Genomic DNA, 12877 nt, shown 5'->3' on the forward strand with positions numbered 1-12877 from the left:
AGCAAGCACATAGAAAAACAGGCTCGTGCTGGGTCAGTGCCAAAAGCATGTATTCAACTTTCTCTGGCTGAAAGCTGAAGCTGATGAATTAGACACACCCTTCAAAACAACAAAGATCAAGCTGCCTTCTCTGAAACTTACTGTAGGGAAATTAATTGTCCATTTTACATCCAGTGGGACAAATCAAACCAATTTAGCAAAAGCTGTATACCAGGAGTGCTTTGTACAAGTCAGGGATAGATATTTTAACCTGAAAATATGGAGAGAAGTCATTTTCTTCTATTTCCCTGTTTCGTGTCAATGGTCACAGCACAAATTAAGGGTTCAATTACACACCACAGAGAGGGGGGGGGAACACAACAACAGTGTCATAAGACCTGCTGCCAGTGCCCAACCATGGGGACAGTTAAGCATATAACAGATGGGTTGTGACTCAGAACATGTGATGTCTTAAAAGAAGTTAAAAAAAAATAAAAAATGTTTCAATCATTCAGGCATCAGATAATGATTCTAACTGACAAGTCACCACCAGGACCTCTGGGAATTGCTACACTGAAGTTCACTTGGATGTTATCATGCAGCATTTTCTCTCCTGAATAAATAACACTAGGACTCACAGGTCTGTGTGCTACCACCTCTCCCTAAAGTTTCAATTCTCATTCTCAACCCCAATAATTTCATATTTATAAATGGAAGTATTTCCAAATGCTGATGTAGAATCACAGCATGGTTCTGGTTAGGTCTGGTGTCTTGTTTTGATTGTCAGGCTGCAGGATTTTTTTATTTTTTTTTTTCTTTTTTTAAAGGATGTGTACTAAGGATGCACACACAAAGGACAACACGGTCTCTCTCTACTAACTAGCGTATAACTCATACATGCTTAAACACTAAACCTAGATTTCTTGCACTCTCTGGAGTGAGTTTGCTGAAGGGAGGGAGTTTGCTGAATTTTGCCAGATTATGATTCCCTTTTCCAATTAGTTCCCCAACTGGCTGTATTTCATCAACAACAACTGCCAGATTAAATGCCTTACTTGACCATCTTCACCCAATACACTTTGATGTTCAGTTCTCAAGCTTCAAAATACCTTTTGGATGAAGATCAGACAGCACTAAACAGAATTACTAATTAATTAAGCAAAGTTAAATTTTAAACACTGTTTGTTGTGTTAGCCAAAAGCCCGAACAGAACAGTCTTTTTTCCCTTCCTCATCGAAGATCAAAGAAGATCATTTCTCCCTCCCCTCCCCTACTTAAAAAAGGGGAGGCTGGGGGGGAAATCTCCATAAGCTTTGGTCAGAACAGTTCAGGATGATACCTGTAGCAGCAAGACTTGTGTTTGATCGCTGGGCATATCAAAAGCCACATTAACATAATGCAATCTGCTATAACGATCTGTGTCATTTAATGTGGGTAAGTGCTTCTTAAGTGAGAGCTGTCACTGTCATATGGACCACTCACTGCTTTCTAACGGTGTTGTGTGTCCCTGGAGCTCTGAATGGGTCTGCAAAGTGCTGGATTCTGTTGCAGAGCAGTGACAGATGGACACCAAGCAATCACTTGTAACTTAAAGCAAAGGAAGACAGACCTCCCTCCTCTACAAATGGCTATACACTGACTTTGGTAACAATTTTGCTTTTGAAAATCCCTTCTCAGTGTAAGCTGCAGATGCGTGTGTTCAAATAGGATGTTCTGTCTTAATTTTTTTTTTGTCTCCTCAGATTTTCTCCCCCGATATTCACAGGGGAAGAAAAAGAAGAAGCAACACTCTGAGACCTTTTATTCAGATGAAGACAGAATAGGTAATGCTATTAATAATGTAGGCTTTGATATCAACTCATTCCCATCTAACTTAGATATTCAATGGGAGAATCTCGTTTCCACCACCTTGCTATGTAACAGGGGCTATAAAGGTATTTGAGCTGTACAATTCATTCCATCCAAAAAGCTTCCCGTGAGGAAGAACACTACTCTGACCCTCACAAAAAAAGCTTTGGGAGCAAAAAATAGTCCTATACTGCAAAAAGTCCTATACTGCAATATTACTTTGGCTGTGCTGAATCAGTTGCACCTCTGACAACTCTCTCACAGCTAATGTTCACAGCAGGTTCAGTGTTCCCATCTGCAGAGCCCGACAGCTCACTGTGAGAGATGGGGGAAAATGGAGATTTATCCGCAACACGGCGTACAACTAGGAAGTGACATAGCGACTAGCAGGCCCGCAAATACACATGTATGCACAAGCACAGGTCTCTTGTACGTACCATATTCATATGTGGCTGAGGAATGGTACTGAGGTGATACATCACGTACTGCAAAACATCTAGAGAAATAAAATTCCGCACTTGGATGGCCCCATCTGTAAAGGCTCATGGAAATGACCAAAGGGCCCGCAGTACCACACTCCAGTTTCACATACACAAATCCTTTAGAGGGGCTATAACTTTCCCCAAAATAAATCTTTTGCACACACAGCTCAAGGCTGCCTGGGCTCCCCTCAGTGCTGAGCCCCATTCCCAGCCCTGGCTGCAAGGCACAGCAAAGCTCCCCAGCTCCTCCAGAGCCCTATGAAAATTCCTCAGCTAGGAGCTCTTCTACTTCTGGATACTTTCTTTTACAACTTCTATTCTTTCTCTCTCTTTTTGTTACCAGTACAGTTTTAAATCCCCTTCAGTACAAACTTGAGCACTTTATATGACATGGTTTACTGGTGAAAGGACCGGGATGGCTAGATCCGATTTATAAAGCAAGAAAATTCTGACTATTGGTATTTTTATTTTCTTGGTAGGCTGGGGGGTTGGGACTTTGCATCTAACAAGAGCAGCCGGACTCTGAGCCCTTTCAAGAGCAGAAATGTTGCTTCAGGTTCATTTCCACAGCCCCATAGTACTGCACTTATTATTTGCCTTTACCCACAAACTAGTTGTGGTTACAAAAAAAAAAAAAATCCTCTTCCAAACAAATGACATTTTATCTTTTTCTCCACAGGAGAATAAGGTTGACTGCTACTTGTGCTTTGAGGTTTGGGTATGATTGAGATGAAACATCTGTTGAGAAAAAAGGTGTGGGGGGACTTTTTTCTGCTAAAAATATCATGTCTTTTTTTTTCCACCAAACTTGAAACATGTGATGAAATTCAACTTTTAAAATATAACCCTGGAGCTACTTGAAACTATAAAAGTCTCCTCAGTATCTGAGGCAAGTCAGAATTTCCACTGTTCAAGCTGGGCTTTTATGAAGAGCAGACTTTAGAAAACGCTGTAATCTGTCTAGGTAACAAAGGGCACTTGTTCTGCCTGGTGAGGTAAAACTTTGGGTTTCTGTAGCTACTGCAGCAGAAGTGGAGTTGAAGCACACAAAAGCACCCTGACTGATACACACTTTGAATTTGGAACAGCAACTGGCAAAAGCAATATGCTTTTCACTGAAATTGCCTCTATACGTCTGCATGTATACGCTTGTGTGTTTGTAGGGTTCGGCAGGATGACAGGTTGTTGTGTCTCAACTACCCAGCCCGAAGGTTCAGGCAGCTATAGAGCTTTGCAGCTACATAGCCGGCTATAAAAAAAAAATGACGGCTCCTGAATTTGACGCCAGCTAGATGGTTTCTGCTTCTGAATGCATGACAGAAGTGCAAGAAGTATTTAGTCCTGTCATAATCTGTGTGCTCACATGAGATGCACTGAGATATGAAGCCCCTCCGGTTAGGAGGGCCTTACAAGAGCATGAACATGGGAACCAAACAAAAGCCTATTGCAGAAAGGCACCAAAACCCCAGCAAAGGGAGCACTCTGAAACTGGGTTGCCTGACTGTGTCAAGGTCAAGGCAAACACAAAAGAACAAGAAACCTCAGGAATATTTGGGAAATTAAAGCAGGACTTACTGCCTACTGAATTGTGAATGAATTTAATGTTTTATGTAAAGGCAATGGATTTGAAATGAATATATTTTCTTCTGAAATAGCAAAGGCCAAAATGTATTTCAATTACAAGAGCAAAAACTGGAATAATTCCATGAACACCAGCATAAGAGTATTATCTGGCCCCATATCTTTGCCTGGAAATATGCTCTAGTTTCACATGGGTAAAAAAAGAGAGAGTCACGAGAGAGTCAGAGAAGAATGGCATTTTGACTCACTTTTCAAAAACATGTTTAATAAAACCTCCACAAACTGTGGTCAAAGCTACAAGAAAAATAACTGGTAATAATCGTTGCTGGGAAATTAAAAGTAAAAAAGGACCTTTGTTCTTCAAGTAGAATAAATGAAACCACTGGTATTCATCATGTTTCCAGAGAGATTGTTTTCGAACTCCTAACTGACTTGTTCCCATATTTCATTCTTTGTTCTTGGTGGTGGATGTCCCGGGGCAAAGTTCAAGAACATTTTTGTACTGCTGCACACGTACAGTATCGTAGTGTTACCTCTGCCCCATGCACACCAGATCAGCTGTCTCCCACAGTTGCTGCGGAGCCCATCGGATTGCCAAGGTGTATCTGATGGCAGCCTCAGCACCTGGGCCCTGCCTCCTGGATAAGTCGCTGCTGCAGAGGCCGGGGAGCAGGACACGCAGACACAGCTAGCTGTAACCCCCAGCTGGGGTGGCGAGATGGGTTTGCCAGAGCGACCCAGGCAGGGGGCAGCCAGCGCAGAGCTGTGCACCAGCCCCCATTGCTGTGCGCTCAGGACCGTCACTACCCAACCTGAATGAGAGGAACAGCTCACTTGGATGTGCCTACACAGTGCTCCTCCTCTGAATCACGAGGCTGACAGCCTGAGCGAAATGTCAACAGCCCAGACTGATTTGGCAAGTTCTGATTGCTCAGGCCCAGCACTTTCAAGTCTCATGCGAAGAGCACGAGCTTCACATCACTGGCACCCATCTCTTGCCCCGCCTCAATCCTGCTACAGGGTAACTTCCCTCAGGCTTCACACACTGGTGCGACCAACCAGCCTGCTGCCAAAGCTCTGCCTTGACAGGGATGCTGTGCTCACCTTTGGGCTGGGGAAGGCAAATGAGTACTCCTCCCTTCGATGAGATCTCCTAAGCTGTTGCCTTTGCCCTTTGATTCTCCTGCTTCTCACACGCACCATGAAGAGAAGCAACCCAAGAGACATCTAGACCTAGGTTTCAACAGCTACACCCCCAGGAGACATTTTGCCTCCTAGCAAACTAGTTCATGACTGCCCTGGAGCTGAGAAGGAGTGAATACTCTTATTGTTAATTGATCCTATTTTAATGACAACTCAAAAACGGCATTAGCTTCTCTATGAAAGCAGAAAAAAATGCTAGTCTTAGGTAGAAGGAAAAACTATGGAAAACTAATATTGTTACATATACTCTAACATGCATATAGTGTTATTCTAAAAGCTTTCCATGTGTAAGGTGTTCACTAAATGTCAACTTTTTGCTTCTGAAGTACTTGTTTACTTCCCTTTTCATTATCTTGTTTTTTTTTTTTTTTACTGAAATATTTTCTATACTTTATACAAAATTAATAATAACATTTGGCTTTCTTCAGCCACCGCAAAGAACAGAGACCACTTGTAAGTTAGGAGTTTTGTTATGTACTGTACTATGAAACCCTCTCTCCATAACGCTCTAAGGGGCAGAAGAGCAGGCACAGATGCAGGAAATGCAGGCTCTGTTCTCAGCTCTTCCGTTGTGTCCTTGAACTTGCATGCGTTCAGGAGTAATAACTTTCCAGCACTTGGGAATCATCTGAATATAGAGATCAATGTGAAACAATTACTTAGAGCAGGTGGGATCTTCCCAGGCTAACACAGGGGATTAACGACCAGAATAAAACCCTCAGACTGTAGACAAAATGCACCATCTACCAAAAGCTATTAGGCAGCACCAGTAGGAGCTGGTGGGCTGCCACCTAAAGAGAGCAATTCCCTGTGCACAGGGAACAAGCCCCGCACGGGCAGCAGAGCACGTCCCCTCCGCATGGCAGCAGCTGGCTGCAAGGGGGAAGGCTGGCCCTGTGAGGTGGCAGAACAGCCCACCTTTCACTGCCGATCTGTGGTCTGCTTGCCAGCATGGATGGGAGCTGTGACACACCATAAAGGTCCATTTGGGAACACCTGGAGACCACTGACTCATTGTGCACAGGCTACAGACAGCCATTGGATGGCAACAGTCTTTCATCACTACTGACCTGGCTGTACTTGAAACGGCAGCTCTAGAAGTAAAAGCTTCTGATCCAAATACCAACCCCCCTCAACTGGAACAGCTAATGTTAAGAAACACTTGTACAATTTAAAAAAAAAAAAAAAAAAAAAAAAACTAAGTGCCTTATGCCATAAGATTTTCCTCCCACTCATGGCAAACAGCCTACCTGCTTTTATAATTTCCTGGATCTGTGTATGACCACAGGAAAACTTCTGCTAATCCTACCAGTCTCATGTTCTTTGGTGACTTTTGTTCTAACTGCCAAACTAAGCAGTTTTCTTTTGGCACTTTCCACTGCTCCTTCCCCCCCACCCCATGTTCCTTGGTACTCCTTCCAACTCACGGTAAGCAGCTTATCAGCTTCCAGCCTAGGCAGGGACGAGCTGCGTGTCAGACACTGGTGGCTGATGCCAGTGGGGCAGCCTCAAGCTGAAGGTATTTATTAGTGTCATTTTACTTAGTTTTGAGGAAAGGGTACAGCAGAAACCTCTTGGCAGCTGAAAAAAGTACAGCCAGCAAGCAGATGATCACCAGTCTGAGGTGATCACGTAGCATATACTCATGTACAGCAAAGCTATAGTAAGTGCAAAGGATTAGCAACAAGTCATTAAAATGCAGAATTCACATAGAGCCACCACAGGCTGACCACAAAAGCGCTTTTACGGTAGAATTATTTGCCCTGTTTGCAGTATCAGTGATGAATTGGTGTTTGGTTTAAGAAACAACAGAAAAAGGAAAGCCTATATCAATAGTACTAGGTGAGTAATAACAAAAGTGCTCAGATAAAGCAACTTTGCCTCTTTGCAAGATGCGATCTATGTGTTTTCTATAAATATGCTGATGTTTCATGCAAATAATATATAGGAAATTATTTCATTTATTTTCCAAGGCATGAATAACCATTATAACTGAAGACATTAACTAGAAAGGTACGTGAAGTTTGACAAAATTGCTTTTTGTTACACATTCAGACCCCAGCCTAACAGACTACATGATGGTGTCGCTAACAAAGACTATTTCAATAGTTAGCAATATGAAGGCATTACTAACAACAGACTAACAAAGCACGGTAAAAAGTGTCTTGCATGCATATAGCATTTTCATGATACACATTTCAGAAAGTTAGCTAAGACTCGTTAAATTAAGTTTTCCTTTGCGATGAACTTATAAACAATTTGGGCCCAAGTACCATACCTTGCCACCCTTCCTCTGAGTTGATAACCCAACAGGCAGTCTTCCAATTACCATGTTTAGAAACAGTCATATCTGTATCTGCTTGGCCACAGATTCCCCAGGTACCGGTCAGAGGGAGAAGAGACAGATGAAAGACTGACTGGACATACTAGTAACACATTTTGAGAAACACTTTGTAATACTAAGAATATAATTAATTATTATTCTGCTTTGCTAAATACAGCATGCCTCACTTGAGAGTTTAGAAATTCTGTAATGTCTTGTAAATGTGTGAAAAGTGCTCCAAGTAGCTCTTTTACAGATATCCAAGACAGATTTTTTTCAGCAACAACATGTGCTTTGAACTCTGCTGGAGGGCTCTCTAATATTTATGGGCAAAAAGATGACCTGAATAATTTTGTCCTTTCTGGTACCAGAAGAGGGAATGTTTTTTATCTAGGGCATGGACGGCTGACAGTAGTTTGGATGTCTGGTTTAGGAAAAATATCAAAAAATGGGTTTATTAATTCAAGTCAAGTTTTGCCACTGCTTTCAGCAGGACCCTTGGATATCATGTTCACATAAGGCACCAGGAAGGCTTGGGTCATCTCCAGTCTTCTGTCAAGAGAATAATAATCAAGACATCACATGCTAGACTGACAAACGAAACAGGGCACAGATTGCTATCAGCAGAAGAGGCAGCTTGTCTGACAGGTAAAGGACTAGATTGATCTCACAGAGGTGCAAGATTTCTAGTTAGTAGAAACACTTAACTCATCCTTTTCAGAACAGTGACATGAGAAATCATATTATCACATCACTAATTGGGGTGATGAGTTAGGTGTCTCGTGAGCTTAAGGACTTTACCTTCAACTCCAAAAAGCAGCTGACGTGGACTGATAGCTATTTCCCATTGGACTCTAGAGAACTTGTATTGCCAGAAGTAGGAAATTGCCTCCTTACTGTAACCAGTCTGTGTCAGAGCAAGATTTTCCTGCTACAGGTTTAGATGTCACAGGCAGGTAAAATCAGTCCGCCTTGAAAAGTTTCTAAACATTCAAGTAAATAGACAGGAAATTGCAGTTCACTTCATAAAGACATGGAATGGTCAAATAAGAAAACTCGCCTGGTCTGCACACATTAGCTGTGATAATTTCCCCCAAATTAAGAGGAAAATAAGTGAAAATAATTCTAGAAACAAAACAAAACACAAGAACGGGTGTCTTGAACGACTGATTAAAAACCTTGTTTGTACCTTGAAAAGAGACAACTTGGATGCTGAACACACCAGTAGCAGGTACCTTTCTGAGCCACCTGTGCAATTCCATGACAGAAGAGCAATTTGCTATTTGATGCCACATTCAATTCCTGCCTGCCATTTTGGCTTCCCTGCTGAGATAAAATGGAAAAAACATCTTCCAATCTCTGTGCTAGTTTTTTGACTACTTCCAGAATCATCTCCAGTCAATTCGGTTCTGCCAAACTACTATTCTAACTAGTTACAAGGAAGGGAAAGTTCACACTCTTTTATCCTAGATACGAAGAGTGATGAAGTTCATGCTTCCTGTGCAGACACTGCTGGACAAGAAAATTTGTATGTTTGAGCATGAGAAGTATGTACACAGCCATGGCAGACTACACATCACATGTACTCCAAGTTTGGCAAGTGGAAGTCTCTGAAACAAAGAAGGAAAGCACTGATGAACTTGGAATACAAGCTGCAAATGATCCCACTATTAAAATTATATCTGATTGAATTCGTTTTGAATTACTAGTGATAGAGAAAGAAGGGCAACAAAGTAAAACTGTAAAATAATAGCAGACTAACGTTTCCATTGGTTTCTTTTCTATCAAGGAGAAAGAGCAGCAATGTAAGAAAAATCTAAAAATTGCCAATTACAGTGACTTGCCCAGCAGCAAAATCAAAGGCAGGTGCTGAATATAATAGACAATACTGGTCAAACTGTTTCTTTCTGCACAGCACTCAGTAAACAGAGTCGCCACTATTGAGTTCTAACCTCTTGTCATGCAGCAACATTGAGTCAACAATCCGCTCTCATGGCTTAATGCTTTTGATGTTTACTTTGTTCTTTCTATAGTTCAAAAGAATGCACTAATGCACCAGTCCTCTTACCAAATACAATCTTAATCCCAGAATCCCGAGCCTTTTGCTGTTGGCCAGTTAAGTCTGTTAAGACGAAAGGATTTGATCAAGCTTTACATAACAACACAGAAGTTAAATCCAGCAAAGAGAGTTCTTTTTATCTGTACTGCTCAGACAGCTAAGAGATGAAAAAAAAAAGAGGAGAAAAAAAAAAGGTAATGAACTTGGCTATGTAAAACAAAATAAGGAATTCAATTATTTCTCTTATTGCCACTTTGTCTTTTCAGTGAGAGCCTTATAAAGAGCTCAGATTTATTCTCCAATAAGGTCTCTGAGTGTGAAGGCTATAACTCTTCCCTAACCCAAAGGAACTGTGGCACCTGCTGTGCTTTTTTCTTTTCCTTTTCCTTTTTTTTTCCCCCCAAATCTTAGTAATGTTTCTTTTTTTTTTTTTTCCATCAAGCATTTTCCTGATTTAAAAAAAAAAAAAAAAAAGAGAAAGAAAAAAAAAAAAACACAACACAAAACCAAAACATTAAACTAAGCATTGTAGGTCAAAGTACCATGAGAGGAGAGGAGAACAATTTTGTAATTGGGAAACAGATGGGCAGCTTTGAGGAAAGGTAAGACGTAAATCATTCCAAGTAATTAATGCTATAATACTTCTAATTCAAGATATTTTTTTTCCCTATTTTTTTCCATCCGTACTGTGTATTCATGAAGGTTGAACATAGGCCAGTAATTAGATGCTTGCCTGGTACTTGGTAGAAGTGTGTTCAAGTCTTTATTGTCACTCATGTCCCATGTCAGCTCAACCCAATTAACCAGTGTGTCACAGCTCCTGGTCTCTGAAACCAGTAACCAAAGCTTCTGGCTGATGCATAAGTGCATACACATGAAACAAATATGTGTTACACCCATACCTATGTAAAGCATGCAAGGTAACAAAATAAAGACAAAATTATTTCAGATGGAAAGATTAATATCCTTTCTAGAATATTAACTGCATTTTCACACTAAGCATTTCTATCCAGAGAAGAGTTATAAGAGTGGTGAGAGCGGTCATCTTGCATTTTAGCCACACAGAATTAAAACTGTACACTAACAAAAGTCTCAGATCATGCTGCAGATTCACTAGGATGCAACTTTTTGCCAATATCAGAATTTTATACTAACACTATCATTCAAGAATATTACACCAGTATTAAGTACAAAGTTACACAAAAAGGGCAAAAGCATCGTACTTCAACACAAGCTTTCAGTATCATCTACTAATCAGAAGCAGCTTTTCAATTCAAGAGGTCATTCTGGGAAGTGGCTACGGCTGCCCGGCATGGAAAGCGCAGCCTGGAGATAGGAGAGCAGCAGGGATGAGGACCAAAAAGCGTTTGCTTGAGCGCAGGGTGGGAACAGTTACCTGACTCCCAGCTGGGCAGATGCTACAAAACAGTTCTTCCCCGGTGGCAGCAAGCAGAGAACGGACCACCTGCTGATATCTAACTCATTTTCTCTACCCAGCTACTTCATAAGAAGCAAGACAGATCAGGAGTAATAATGTAAAACTGTCCTTGCCATTTAGCTGGAAAACCTAAGAGTAAGTCTAATAAAAACAGCACAGCTGCTGAATAGTTAGAAAATATTAGCAAACAGAATCTACAACACCTATGCAAGACAGTTCTTCACAACTAAGTAAGAGATAATTAGAGGCAATTAAAAGGAAGAAACAAGACACAGAAAAACGAAATTATTTACCATACTTGCATTTAATATCCTGTGCTAAGTATAATATTGAAAAGTTAAAACCTCGCTTTACTACAGTTATACCCTATTACGAGGGGAAGGGAAAACTGTGAAGTTAATACTGAAACACTTATAACAAACTGACTCCATTGTGGCAATTATTTCATGTTGTTGCTTTTAACAGTAGCCTACAAGCACCTGCTCAAATTGAACTCCTATGTTACTGGCATGTACTAGGGAACCTTTTTTGTAAAGCAGATGCGATAGAAACATGGGCTCCAAGAAACAGTCTGTTAGCATACTTTACAGGTAAGGAATTGGAAGACAGACATTCTTAACATGAAGAGTCCTTCATGGTCTATTCCATTATCCTGACTGCACCTCAAAATTCACATTCTGAAGTCACATCTGGGTTTTATCTGGTGTGCACAACATATTCTAAGCACATGCATACAAACACTTACTGATGCTAAGTACTGTGGCTGCAATGCAGGTGATGCAGGCACAATTCACTCACTTCACTGAAACCCATTTTTCTGTTCAATGTGAAAAGTCATTTTTGCAATGGCTCATGCTTAAAATGAGTTTTCTTCCAGCAGCTCTTTGGGCTTTTTCAGCTCAGTCTCAGCAGGTCCCAGAGAATGAGATTACACCACTATTACATCAAAAGTGCTGCTATTCTGCAGCCTTTTTTGATCACTGATAACAGATTCAGCAATGGTAGAACAATTGTTTGAGATTTCTGTGCTACAAATCAATTGGCAGTCCTTGAATGGAATTTGATAGCAGAATCCATTATATTAAAGATGTTCCAAGAAATACTCATTTACATTTACTAGAAGAAAGCAAGAAGCAACTAATGACGCAGGCTGACTGCTCAAAGAAGAAAAGATGGAGAAGGTGTTATTAGCTTAGTTAGTATATAATAAAAATAGTAAAATAACAAAAATAAAGTCAGAGTTACAGACATCATATTTTTAGGCATTAGAAAGGCATTTGTGGTAAACATGTTCCCACCAACACACACAATTTCACTCATATATAAGCAATCAATGAGCACAAGGTTATCAATGAAAAAAGCTACACCACTGCCATGATTTGAACTTAAATTCACAATTGGATTTTGCCAGTACACAAAAGGAGAGAACCCTGCCTAACACTCAGACTTTGTAAGCATACTCAGTACAGCAAAGTCTTCCCTCAAGCACTGAACAATCTGCTGCTGCTAAAAAATATGCACACAGAGTCTTCCTGATCTCTCCAAGCACTACGTCTGTCCCCCTCTACTTGAGGCATTTATGGTCTAAAAAATTTAAAAAGAAAACCAATATAAAGTTGGTGTGAGTTTTGTTACAACCCTTGTCATCTTTTAGTCTCTACCACCAGGCACAAATGACTGGATTATATAAAAGACAGCACTTTCCAAGTAATGCTTGACATGGTTTGTTGCTCTAAATGAGTTAGGCATATTGTTTCCACTAGCCTGTAACATAAATCTAGCACGCAGCCCGTACAACTACTTGTTATGCTAGAGAGTTTCCCAAAGAGTTTCTGAAGACTAATTTCCTTATTTGTTGAAAAGAATGACCGACAATGTACCCAAATTAGTTTTATCCATTCATCAATCCCCACTTGCACAGCTGAAGATCAAGGGGCCTTGACTATGTCCTCTGGCATGCATAA

At 40.7% G+C, this 12877-nt stretch overlaps 1 protein-coding gene across 1 annotated transcript in view; it reads right to left on the bottom strand.

The window, feature by feature from the left end:
- NKD1 (NKD inhibitor of WNT signaling pathway 1) overlaps window positions 1-12877 on the bottom strand; it is a gene marked incomplete at its 3' end in the record, with an annotated part of 106074 nt that overhangs the window by 23628 nt on the left and 69569 nt on the right. The gene's annotated exons all lie outside the window — the stretch shown is intronic.

Source organism: Netta rufina, assembly GCF_964035555.1.
Source record: "Netta rufina genome assembly, chromosome: 13".
NCBI lineage: Eukaryota > Metazoa > Chordata > Aves > Anseriformes > Anatidae > Netta > Netta rufina.